Source organism: Ascaphus truei, unplaced genomic scaffold, assembly GCF_040206685.1.
Source record: "Ascaphus truei isolate aAscTru1 unplaced genomic scaffold, aAscTru1.hap1 HAP1_SCAFFOLD_1216, whole genome shotgun sequence".
NCBI lineage: Eukaryota > Metazoa > Chordata > Amphibia > Anura > Ascaphidae > Ascaphus > Ascaphus truei.
The window spans coordinates 92,687-104,281 of NW_027454087.1; the positions used below are offsets into that span (position 1 = coordinate 92,687).

Genomic DNA, 11,595 nt, shown 5'->3' on the forward strand with positions numbered 1-11,595 from the left:
TGACACCAGGATCCCTTGAAAGGTGTGCGAAGGTTAAACTTTCATTTAGGCCACTGGAATGTGTTGTCGCATGCTGGTATATCCTCTCTGATTGTTGACATCGGCGTTTCTTTTCACGATGGCCTCTGCGAACTGTATCCTTCATTGCAGTGCAGCATTGGTGGTTCAGTGGTAGAATTCTCGCCTGCCACGCGGGAGGCCCGGGTTCGATTCCCGGCCAATGCATCCTTTTTCCTTTAATTGCCGTTCACGATGCCCGTGAATGCGTCCCTGTTGTCATGGTTGAAGGCCAATGCTCTGGATTGGGAAATATGTGTAGACAGAGATGAGAAATCAAATGACACACACAAATGGCTTACCTTTTGAAGCAAGCAAGGGTTTCGCCTCACTATGTTCTTGACATTCAAGGTAGGCCATATACCTTTGTGTGGACTGTAGTGTCCTGTACGCTAAATAATTCAATCTACATTATTCTGAGGCTATTGCTAGCTACACTCAGAATACAAAACAGGGTTGAGTTGGGTGGGTGGGGGGGGGGTGGGTGGAAGGGAAGGATGAGAACCGCTCAACGCGTGTGCGTGCCTGCCTGCCGAGACATCAGAGCGAATGACGTCATCGCACCCGACGTGTTTCTTACTCCTCTACGTACGGAGCTTCGTCAGGGCAAATCAGTGGGACTAGCCAGCCTCGCAGCTAGATAAACGGATGTGTCTCGGTGGTTACCAGACTGCAACGTCTGGTTGACTCTTCCGGGGTTCCGCATGCAGGCAACTATTGTGGATACTTCCCTAATTCATCCAGGACAGCGACATTTTACCACCAGTCACTCGTGAAGTATTTCTCGCATAGATTCAAAGCGTGTATCGATAATACCGCGCATGGGAATTATCACCATTTAACTGACGGCTAGGTTAAAACATTTAAAACCATATAGCATGCGGTATCATCCCACGCTCAGTACCGGCAGGGAACAGTCACAGTTGGCACTGCTATCTTTATCATCTTTGAGCTGATGGTTGGTCGTTCAGATGACTTTCCTTAATCATTGCAACATAGTGCCGCCCGGCCAAACTTGATATATACCGCGACATATTGCAATGTGCCATATTATATTGCCGTTATAGTAATGAAACCATTGGAGGTGGTTGGGTAGCGCTCACAAGCCCATCTTTTGGTCAGTCAGTCACGATGTTTCCTTTTACCGCTTGTGACACCAGGATCCCTTGAAAGGTGTGCGAAGGTTAAACTTTCATTTAGGCCACTGGAATGTGTTGTCGCATGCTGGTATATCCTCTCTGATTGTTGACATCGGCGTTTCTTTTCACGATGGCCTCTGCGAACTGTATCCTTCATTGCAGTGCAGCATTGGTGGTTCAGTGGTAGAATTCGGGTTCGATTCCCGGCCAATGCATCCTTTTTCCTTTAATTGCCGTTCACGATGCCCGTGAATGCGTCCCTGTTGTCATGGTTGAAGGCCAATGCTCTGGATTGGGAAATATGTGTAGACAGAGATGAGAAATCAAATGACACACACAAATGGCTTACCTTTTGAAGCAAGCAAGGGTTTCGCCTCACTATGTTCTTGACATTCAAGGTAGGCCATATACCTTTGTGTGGACTGTAGTGTCCTGTACGCTAAATAATTCAATCTACATTATTCTGAGGCTATTGCTAGCTACACTCAGAATACAAAACAGGGTTGAGTTGGGTGGGTGGGGGGGGGGTGGGTGGAAGGGAAGGATGAGAACCGCTCAACGCGTGTGCGTGCCTGCCTGCCGAGACATCAGAGCGAATGACGTCATCGCACCCGACGTGTTTCTTACTCCTCTACGTACGGAGCTTCGTCAGGGCAAATCAGTGGGACTAGCCAGCCTCGCAGCTAGATAAACGGATGTGTCTCGGTGGTTACCAGACTGCAACGTCTGGTTGACTCTTCCGGGGTTCCGCATGCAGGCAACTATTGTGGATACTTCCCTAATTCATCCAGGACAGCGACATTTTACCACCAGTCACTCGTGAAGTATTTCTCGCATAGATTCAAAGCGTGTATCGATAATACCGCGCATGGGAATTATCACCATTTAACTGACGGCTAGGTTAAAACATTTAAAACCATATAGCATGCGGTATCATCCCACGCTCAGTACCGGCAGGGAACAGTCACAGTTGGCACTGCTATCTTTATCATCTTTGAGCTGATGGTTGGTCGTTCAGATGACTTTCCTTAATCATTGCAACATAGTGCCGCCCGGCCAAACTTGATATATACCGCGACATATTGCAATGTGCCATATTATATTGCCGTTATAGTAATGAAACCATTGGAGGTGGTTGGGTAGCGCTCACAAGCCCATCTTTTGGTCAGTCAGTCACGATGTTTCCTTTTACCGCTTGTGACACCAGGATCCCTTGAAAGGTGTGCGAAGGTTAAACTTTCATTTAGGCCACTGGAATGTGTTGTCGCATGCTGGTATATCCTCTCTGATTGTTGACATCGGCGTTTCTTTTCACGATGGCCTCTGCGAACTGTATCCTTCATTGCAGTGCAGCATTGGTGGTTCAGTGGTAGAATTCGGGTTCGATTCCCGGCCAATGCATCCTTTTTCCTTTAATTGCCGTTCACGATGCCCGTGAATGCGTCCCTGTTGTCATGGTTGAAGGCCAATGCTCTGGATTGGGAAATATGTGTAGACAGAGATGAGAAATCAAATGACACACACAAATGGCTTACCTTTTGAAGCAAGCAAGGGTTTCGCCTCACTATGTTCTTGACATTCAAGGTAGGCCATATACCTTTGTGTGGACTGTAGTGTCCTGTACGCTAAATAATTCAATCTACATTATTCTGAGGCTATTGCTAGCTACACTCAGAATACAAAACAGGGTTGAGTTGGGTGGGTGGGTGGGGGGGGGGGTGGAAGGGAAGGATGAGAACCGCTCAACGCGTGTGCGTGCCTGCCTGCCGAGACATCAGAGCGAATGACGTCATCGCACCCGACGTGTTTCTTACTCCTCTACGTACGGAGCTTCGTCAGGGCAAATCAGTGGGACTAGCCAGCCTCGCAGCTAGATAAACGGATGTGTCTCGGTGGTTACCAGACTGCAACGTCTGGTTGACTCTTCCGGGGTTCCGCATGCAGGCAACTATTGTGGATACTTCCCTAATTCATCCAGGACAGCGACATTTTACCACCAGTCACTCGTGAAGTATTTCTCGCATAGATTCAAAGCGTGTATCGATAATACCGCGCATGGGAATTATCACCATTTAACTGACGGCTAGGTTAAAACATTTAAAACCATATAGCATGCGGTATCATCCCACGCTCAGTACCGGCAGGGAACAGTCACAGTTGGCACTGCTATCTTTATCATCTTTGAGCTGATGGTTGGTCGTTCAGATGACTTTCCTTAATCATTGCAACATAGTGCCGCCCGGCCAAACTTGATATATACCGCGACATATTGCAATGTGCCATATTATATTGCCGTTATAGTAATGAAACCATTGGAGGTGGTTGGGTAGCGCTCACAAGCCCATCTTTTGGTCAGTCAGTCACGATGTTTCCTTTTACCGCTTGTGACACCAGGATCCCTTGAAAGGTGTGCGAAGGTTAAACTTTCATTTAGGCCACTGGAATGTGTTGTCGCATGCTGGTATATCCTCTCTGATTGTTGACATCGGCGTTTCTTTTCACGATGGCCTCTGCGAACTGTATCCTTCATTGCAGTGCAGCATTGGTGGTTCAGTGGTAGAATTCTCGCCTGCCACGCGGGAGGCCCGGGTTCGATTCCCGGCCAATGCATCCTTTTTCCTTTAATTGCCGTTCACGATGCCCGTGAATGCGTCCCTGTTGTCATGGTTGAAGGCCAATGCTCTGGATTGGGAAATATGTGTAGACAGAGATGAGAAATCAAATGACACACACAAATGGCTTACCTTTTGAAGCAAGCAAGGGTTTCGCCTCACTATGTTCTTGACATTCAAGGTAGGCCATATACCTTTGTGTGGACTGTAGTGTCCTGTACGCTAAATAATTCAATCTACATTATTCTGAGGCTATTGCTAGCTACACTCAGAATACAAAACAGGGTTGAGTTGGGTGGGTGGGGGGGGGGTGGGTGGAAGGGAAGGATGAGAACCGCTCAACGCGTGTGCGTGCCTGCCTGCCGAGACATCAGAGCGAATGACGTCATCGCACCCGACGTGTTTCTTACTCCTCTACGTACGGAGCTTCGTCAGGGCAAATCAGTGGGACTAGCCAGCCTCGCAGCTAGATAAACGGATGTGTCTCGGTGGTTACCAGACTGCAACGTCTGGTTGACTCTTCCGGGGTTCCGCATGCAGGCAACTATTGTGGATACTTCCCTAATTCATCCAGGACAGCGACATTTTACCACCAGTCACTCGTGAAGTATTTCTCGCATAGATTCAAAGCGTGTATCGATAATACCGCGCATGGGAATTATCACCATTTAACTGACGGCTAGGTTAAAACATTTAAAACCATATAGCATGCGGTATCATCCCACGCTCAGTACCGGCAGGGAACAGTCACAGTTGGCACTGCTATCTTTATCATCTTTGAGCTGATGGTTGGTCGTTCAGATGACTTTCCTTAATCATTGCAACATAGTGCCGCCCGGCCAAACTTGATATATACCGCGACATATTGCAATGTGCCATATTATATTGCCGTTATAGTAATGAAACCATTGGAGGTGGTTGGGTAGCGCTCACAAGCCCATCTTTTGGTCAGTCAGTCACGATGTTTCCTTTTACCGCTTGTGACACCAGGATCCCTTGAAAGGTGTGCGAAGGTTAAACTTTCATTTAGGCCACTGGAATGTGTTGTCGCATGCTGGTATATCCTCTCTGATTGTTGACATCGGCGTTTCTTTTCACGATGGCCTCTGCGAACTGTATCCTTCATTGCAGTGCAGCATTGGTGGTTCAGTGGTAGAATTCGGGTTCGATTCCCGGCCAATGCATCCTTTTTCCTTTAATTGCCGTTCACGATGCCCGTGAATGCGTCCCTGTTGTCATGGTTGAAGGCCAATGCTCTGGATTGGGAAATATGTGTAGACAGAGATGAGAAATCAAATGACACACACAAATGGCTTACCTTTTGAAGCAAGCAAGGGTTTCGCCTCACTATGTTCTTGACATTCAAGGTAGGCCATATACCTTTGTGTGGACTGTAGTGTCCTGTACGCTAAATAATTCAATCTACATTATTCTGAGGCTATTGCTAGCTACACTCAGAATACAAAACAGGGTTGAGTTGGGTGGGTGGGGGGGGGGTGGGTGGAAGGGAAGGATGAGAACCGCTCAACGCGTGTGCGTGCCTGCCTGCCGAGACATCAGAGCGAATGACGTCATCGCACCCGACGTGTTTCTTACTCCTCTACGTACGGAGCTTCGTCAGGGCAAATCAGTGGGACTAGCCAGCCTCGCAGCTAGATAAACGGATGTGTCTCGGTGGTTACCAGACTGCAACGTCTGGTTGACTCTTCCGGGGTTCCGCATGCAGGCAACTATTGTGGATACTTCCCTAATTCATCCAGGACAGCGACATTTTACCACCAGTCACTCGTGAAGTATTTCTCGCATAGATTCAAAGCGTGTATCGATAATACCGCGCATGGGAATTATCACCATTTAACTGACGGCTAGGTTAAAACATTTAAAACCATATAGCATGCGGTATCATCCCACGCTCAGTACCGGCAGGGAACAGTCACAGTTGGCACTGCTATCTTTATCATCTTTGAGCTGATGGTTGGTCGTTCAGATGACTTTCCTTAATCATTGCAACATAGTGCCGCCCGGCCAAACTTGATATATACCGCGACATATTGCAATGTGCCATATTATATTGCCGTTATAGTAATGAAACCATTGGAGGTGGTTGGGTAGCGCTCACAAGCCCATCTTTTGGTCAGTCAGTCACGATGTTTCCTTTTACCGCTTGTGACACCAGGATCCCTTGAAAGGTGTGCGAAGGTTAAACTTTCATTTAGGCCACTGGAATGTGTTGTCGCATGCTGGTATATCCTCTCTGATTGTTGACATCGGCGTTTCTTTTCACGATGGCCTCTGCGAACTGTATCCTTCATTGCAGTGCAGCATTGGTGGTTCAGTGGTAGAATTCGGGTTCGATTCCCGGCCAATGCATCCTTTTTCCTTTAATTGCCGTTCACGATGCCCGTGAATGCGTCCCTGTTGTCATGGTTGAAGGCCAATGCTCTGGATTGGGAAATATGTGTAGACAGAGATGAGAAATCAAATGACACACACAAATGGCTTACCTTTTGAAGCAAGCAAGGGTTTCGCCTCACTATGTTCTTGACATTCAAGGTAGGCCATATACCTTTGTGTGGACTGTAGTGTCCTGTACGCTAAATAATTCAATCTACATTATTCTGAGGCTATTGCTAGCTACACTCAGAATACAAAACAGGGTTGAGTTGGGTGGGTGGGTGGGGGGGGGGGTGGAAGGGAAGGATGAGAACCGCTCAACGCGTGTGCGTGCCTGCCTGCCGAGACATCAGAGCGAATGACGTCATCGCACCCGACGTGTTTCTTACTCCTCTACGTACGGAGCTTCGTCAGGGCAAATCAGTGGGACTAGCCAGCCTCGCAGCTAGATAAACGGATGTGTCTCGGTGGTTACCAGACTGCAACGTCTGGTTGACTCTTCCGGGGTTCCGCATGCAGGCAACTATTGTGGATACTTCCCTAATTCATCCAGGACAGCGACATTTTACCACCAGTCACTCGTGAAGTATTTCTCGCATAGATTCAAAGCGTGTATCGATAATACCGCGCATGGGAATTATCACCATTTAACTGACGGCTAGGTTAAAACATTTAAAACCATATAGCATGCGGTATCATCCCACGCTCAGTACCGGCAGGGAACAGTCACAGTTGGCACTGCTATCTTTATCATCTTTGAGCTGATGGTTGGTCGTTCAGATGACTTTCCTTAATCATTGCAACATAGTGCCGCCCGGCCAAACTTGATATATACCGCGACATATTGCAATGTGCCATATTATATTGCCGTTATAGTAATGAAACCATTGGAGGTGGTTGGGTAGCGCTCACAAGCCCATCTTTTGGTCAGTCAGTCACGATGTTTCCTTTTACCGCTTGTGACACCAGGATCCCTTGAAAGGTGTGCGAAGGTTAAACTTTCATTTAGGCCACTGGAATGTGTTGTCGCATGCTGGTATATCCTCTCTGATTGTTGACATCGGCGTTTCTTTTCACGATGGCCTCTGCGAACTGTATCCTTCATTGCAGTGCAGCATTGGTGGTTCAGTGGTAGAATTCGGGTTCGATTCCCGGCCAATGCATCCTTTTTCCTTTAATTGCCGTTCACGATGCCCGTGAATGCGTCCCTGTTGTCATGGTTGAAGGCCAATGCTCTGGATTGGGAAATATGTGTAGACAGAGATGAGAAATCAAATGACACACACAAATGGCTTACCTTTTGAAGCAAGCAAGGGTTTCGCCTCACTATGTTCTTGACATTCAAGGTAGGCCATATACCTTTGTGTGGACTGTAGTGTCCTGTACGCTAAATAATTCAATCTACATTATTCTGAGGCTATTGCTAGCTACACTCAGAATACAAAACAGGGTTGAGTTGGGTGGGTGGGTGGGGGGGGGGGTGGAAGGGAAGGATGAGAACCGCTCAACGCGTGTGCGTGCCTGCCTGCCGAGACATCAGAGCGAATGACGTCATCGCACCCGACGTGTTTCTTACTCCTCTACGTACGGAGCTTCGTCAGGGCAAATCAGTGGGACTAGCCAGCCTCGCAGCTAGATAAACGGATGTGTCTCGGTGGTTACCAGACTGCAACGTCTGGTTGACTCTTCCGGGGTTCCGCATGCAGGCAACTATTGTGGATACTTCCCTAATTCATCCAGGACAGCGACATTTTACCACCAGTCACTCGTGAAGTATTTCTCGCATAGATTCAAAGCGTGTATCGATAATACCGCGCATGGGAATTATCACCATTTAACTGACGGCTAGGTTAAAACATTTAAAACCATATAGCATGCGGTATCATCCCACGCTCAGTACCGGCAGGGAACAGTCACAGTTGGCACTGCTATCTTTATCATCTTTGAGCTGATGGTTGGTCGTTCAGATGACTTTCCTTAATCATTGCAACATAGTGCCGCCCGGCCAAACTTGATATATACCGCGACATATTGCAATGTGCCATATTATATTGCCGTTATAGTAATGAAACCATTGGAGGTGGTTGGGTAGCGCTCACAAGCCCATCTTTTGGTCAGTCAGTCACGATGTTTCCTTTTACCGCTTGTGACACCAGGATCCCTTGAAAGGTGTGCGAAGGTTAAACTTTCATTTAGGCCACTGGAATGTGTTGTCGCATGCTGGTATATCCTCTCTGATTGTTGACATCGGCGTTTCTTTTCACGATGGCCTCTGCGAACTGTATCCTTCATTGCAGTGCAGCATTGGTGGTTCAGTGGTAGAATTCGGGTTCGATTCCCGGCCAATGCATCCTTTTTCCTTTAATTGCCGTTCACGATGCCCGTGAATGCGTCCCTGTTGTCATGGTTGAAGGCCAATGCTCTGGATTGGGAAATATGTGTAGACAGAGATGAGAAATCAAATGACACACACAAATGGCTTACCTTTTGAAGCAAGCAAGGGTTTCGCCTCACTATGTTCTTGACATTCAAGGTAGGCCATATACCTTTGTGTGGACTGTAGTGTCCTGTACGCTAAATAATTCAATCTACATTATTCTGAGGCTATTGCTAGCTACACTCAGAATACAAAACAGGGTTGAGTTGGGTGGGTGGGTGGGGGGGGGGGTGGAAGGGAAGGATGAGAACCGCTCAACGCGTGTGCGTGCCTGCCTGCCGAGACATCAGAGCGAATGACGTCATCGCACCCGACGTGTTTCTTACTCCTCTACGTACGGAGCTTCGTCAGGGCAAATCAGTGGGACTAGCCAGCCTCGCAGCTAGATAAACGGATGTGTCTCGGTGGTTACCAGACTGCAACGTCTGGTTGACTCTTCCGGGGTTCCGCATGCAGGCAACTATTGTGGATACTTCCCTAATTCATCCAGGACAGCGACATTTTACCACCAGTCACTCGTGAAGTATTTCTCGCATAGATTCAAAGCGTGTATCGATAATACCGCGCATGGGAATTATCACCATTTAACTGACGGCTAGGTTAAAACATTTAAAACCATATAGCATGCGGTATCATCCCACGCTCAGTACCGGCAGGGAACAGTCACAGTTGGCACTGCTATCTTTATCATCTTTGAGCTGATGGTTGGTCGTTCAGATGACTTTCCTTAATCATTGCAACATAGTGCCGCCCGGCCAAACTTGATATATACCGCGACATATTGCAATGTGCCATATTATATTGCCGTTATAGTAATGAAACCATTGGAGGTGGTTGGGTAGCGCTCACAAGCCCATCTTTTGGTCAGTCAGTCACGATGTTTCCTTTTACCGCTTGTGACACCAGGATCCCTTGAAAGGTGTGCGAAGGTTAAACTTTCATTTAGGCCACTGGAATGTGTTGTCGCATGCTGGTATATCCTCTCTGATTGTTGACATCGGCGTTTCTTTTCACGATGGCCTCTGCGAACTGTATCCTTCATTGCAGTGCAGCATTGGTGGTTCAGTGGTAGAATTCTCGCCTGCCACGCGGGAGGCCCGGGTTCGATTCCCGGCCAATGCATCCTTTTTCCTTTAATTGCCGTTCACGATGCCCGTGAATGCGTCCCTGTTGTCATGGTTGAAGGCCAATGCTCTGGATTGGGAAATATGTGTAGACAGAGATGAGAAATCAAATGACACACACAAATGGCTTACCTTTTGAAGCAAGCAAGGGTTTCGCCTCACTATGTTCTTGACATTCAAGGTAGGCCATATACCTTTGTGTGGACTGTAGTGTCCTGTACGCTAAATAATTCAATCTACATTATTCTGAGGCTATTGCTAGCTACACTCAGAATACAAAACAGGGTTGAGTTGGGTGGGTGGGGGGGGGGTGGGTGGAAGGGAAGGATGAGAACCGCTCAACGCGTGTGCGTGCCTGCCTGCCGAGACATCAGAGCGAATGACGTCATCGCACCCGACGTGTTTCTTACTCCTCTACGTACGGAGCTTCGTCAGGGCAAATCAGTGGGACTAGCCAGCCTCGCAGCTAGATAAACGGATGTGTCTCGGTGGTTACCAGACTGCAACGTCTGGTTGACTCTTCCGGGGTTCCGCATGCAGGCAACTATTGTGGATACTTCCCTAATTCATCCAGGACAGCGACATTTTACCACCAGTCACTCGTGAAGTATTTCTCGCATAGATTCAAAGCGTGTATCGATAATACCGCGCATGGGAATTATCACCATTTAACTGACGGCTAGGTTAAAACATTTAAAACCATATAGCATGCGGTATCATCCCACGCTCAGTACCGGCAGGGAACAGTCACAGTTGGCACTGCTATCTTTATCATCTTTGAGCTGATGGTTGGTCGTTCAGATGACTTTCCTTAATCATTGCAACATAGTGCCGCCCGGCCAAACTTGATATATACCGCGACATATTGCAATGTGCCATATTATATTGCCGTTATAGTAATGAAACCATTGGAGGTGGTTGGGTAGCGCTCACAAGCCCATCTTTTGGTCAGTCAGTCACGATGTTTCCTTTTACCGCTTGTGACACCAGGATCCCTTGAAAGGTGTGCGAAGGTTAAACTTTCATTTAGGCCACTGGAATGTGTTGTCGCATGCTGGTATATCCTCTCTGATTGTTGACATCGGCGTTTCTTTTCACGATGGCCTCTGCGAACTGTATCCTTCATTGCAGTGCAGCATTGGTGGTTCAGTGGTAGAATTCGGGTTCGATTCCCGGCCAATGCATCCTTTTTCCTTTAATTGCCGTTCACGATGCCCGTGAATGCGTCCCTGTTGTCATGGTTGAAGGCCAATGCTCTGGATTGGGAAATATGTGTAGACAGAGATGAGAAATCAAATGACACACACAAATGGCTTACCTTTTGAAGCAAGCAAGGGTTTCGCCTCACTATGTTCTTGACATTCAAGGTAGGCCATATACCTTTGTGTGGACTGTAGTGTCCTGTACGCTAAATAATTCAATCTACATTATTCTGAGGCTATTGCTAGCTACACTCAGAATACAAAACAGGGTTGAGTTGGGTGGGTGGGGGGGGGGTGGGTGGAAGGGAAGGATGAGAACCGCTCAACGCGTGTGCGTGCCTGCCTGCCGAGACATCAGAGCGAATGACGTCATCGCACCCGACGTGTTTCTTACTCCTCTACGTACGGAGCTTCGTCAGGGCAAATCAGTGGGACTAGCCAGCCTCGCAGCTAGATAAACGGATGTGTCTCGGTGGTTACCAGACTGCAACGTCTGGTTGACTCTTCCGGGGTTCCGCATGCAGGCAACTATTGTGGATACTTCCCTAATTCATCCAGGACAGCGACATTTTACCACCAGTCACTCGTGAAGTATTTCTCGCATAGATTCAAAGCGTGTATCGATAATAC

At 47.8% G+C, this 11,595-nt stretch overlaps 3 non-coding genes across 3 annotated transcripts; all 3 read left to right on the forward strand.

Moving 5' to 3' along the window:
• Positions 1 to 154: 154 nt before the first annotated feature.
• On the forward strand, positions 155 to 225 carry TRNAG-GCC (transfer RNA glycine (anticodon GCC)). Its single transcript has one exon. It is a non-coding gene; the product is annotated as a tRNA-Gly (tRNA).
• Positions 226 to 3,735: 3,510 nt separating this feature from the next.
• On the forward strand, positions 3,736 to 3,806 carry TRNAG-GCC (transfer RNA glycine (anticodon GCC)). The gene has a single exon. It is a non-coding gene; the product is annotated as a tRNA-Gly (tRNA).
• Positions 3,807 to 9,690: 5,884 nt separating this feature from the next.
• TRNAG-GCC (transfer RNA glycine (anticodon GCC)) lies at positions 9,691 to 9,761 on the forward strand. Its single transcript has one exon. It is a non-coding gene; the product is annotated as a tRNA-Gly (tRNA).
• Positions 9,762 to 11,595: the final 1,834 nt, after the last annotated feature.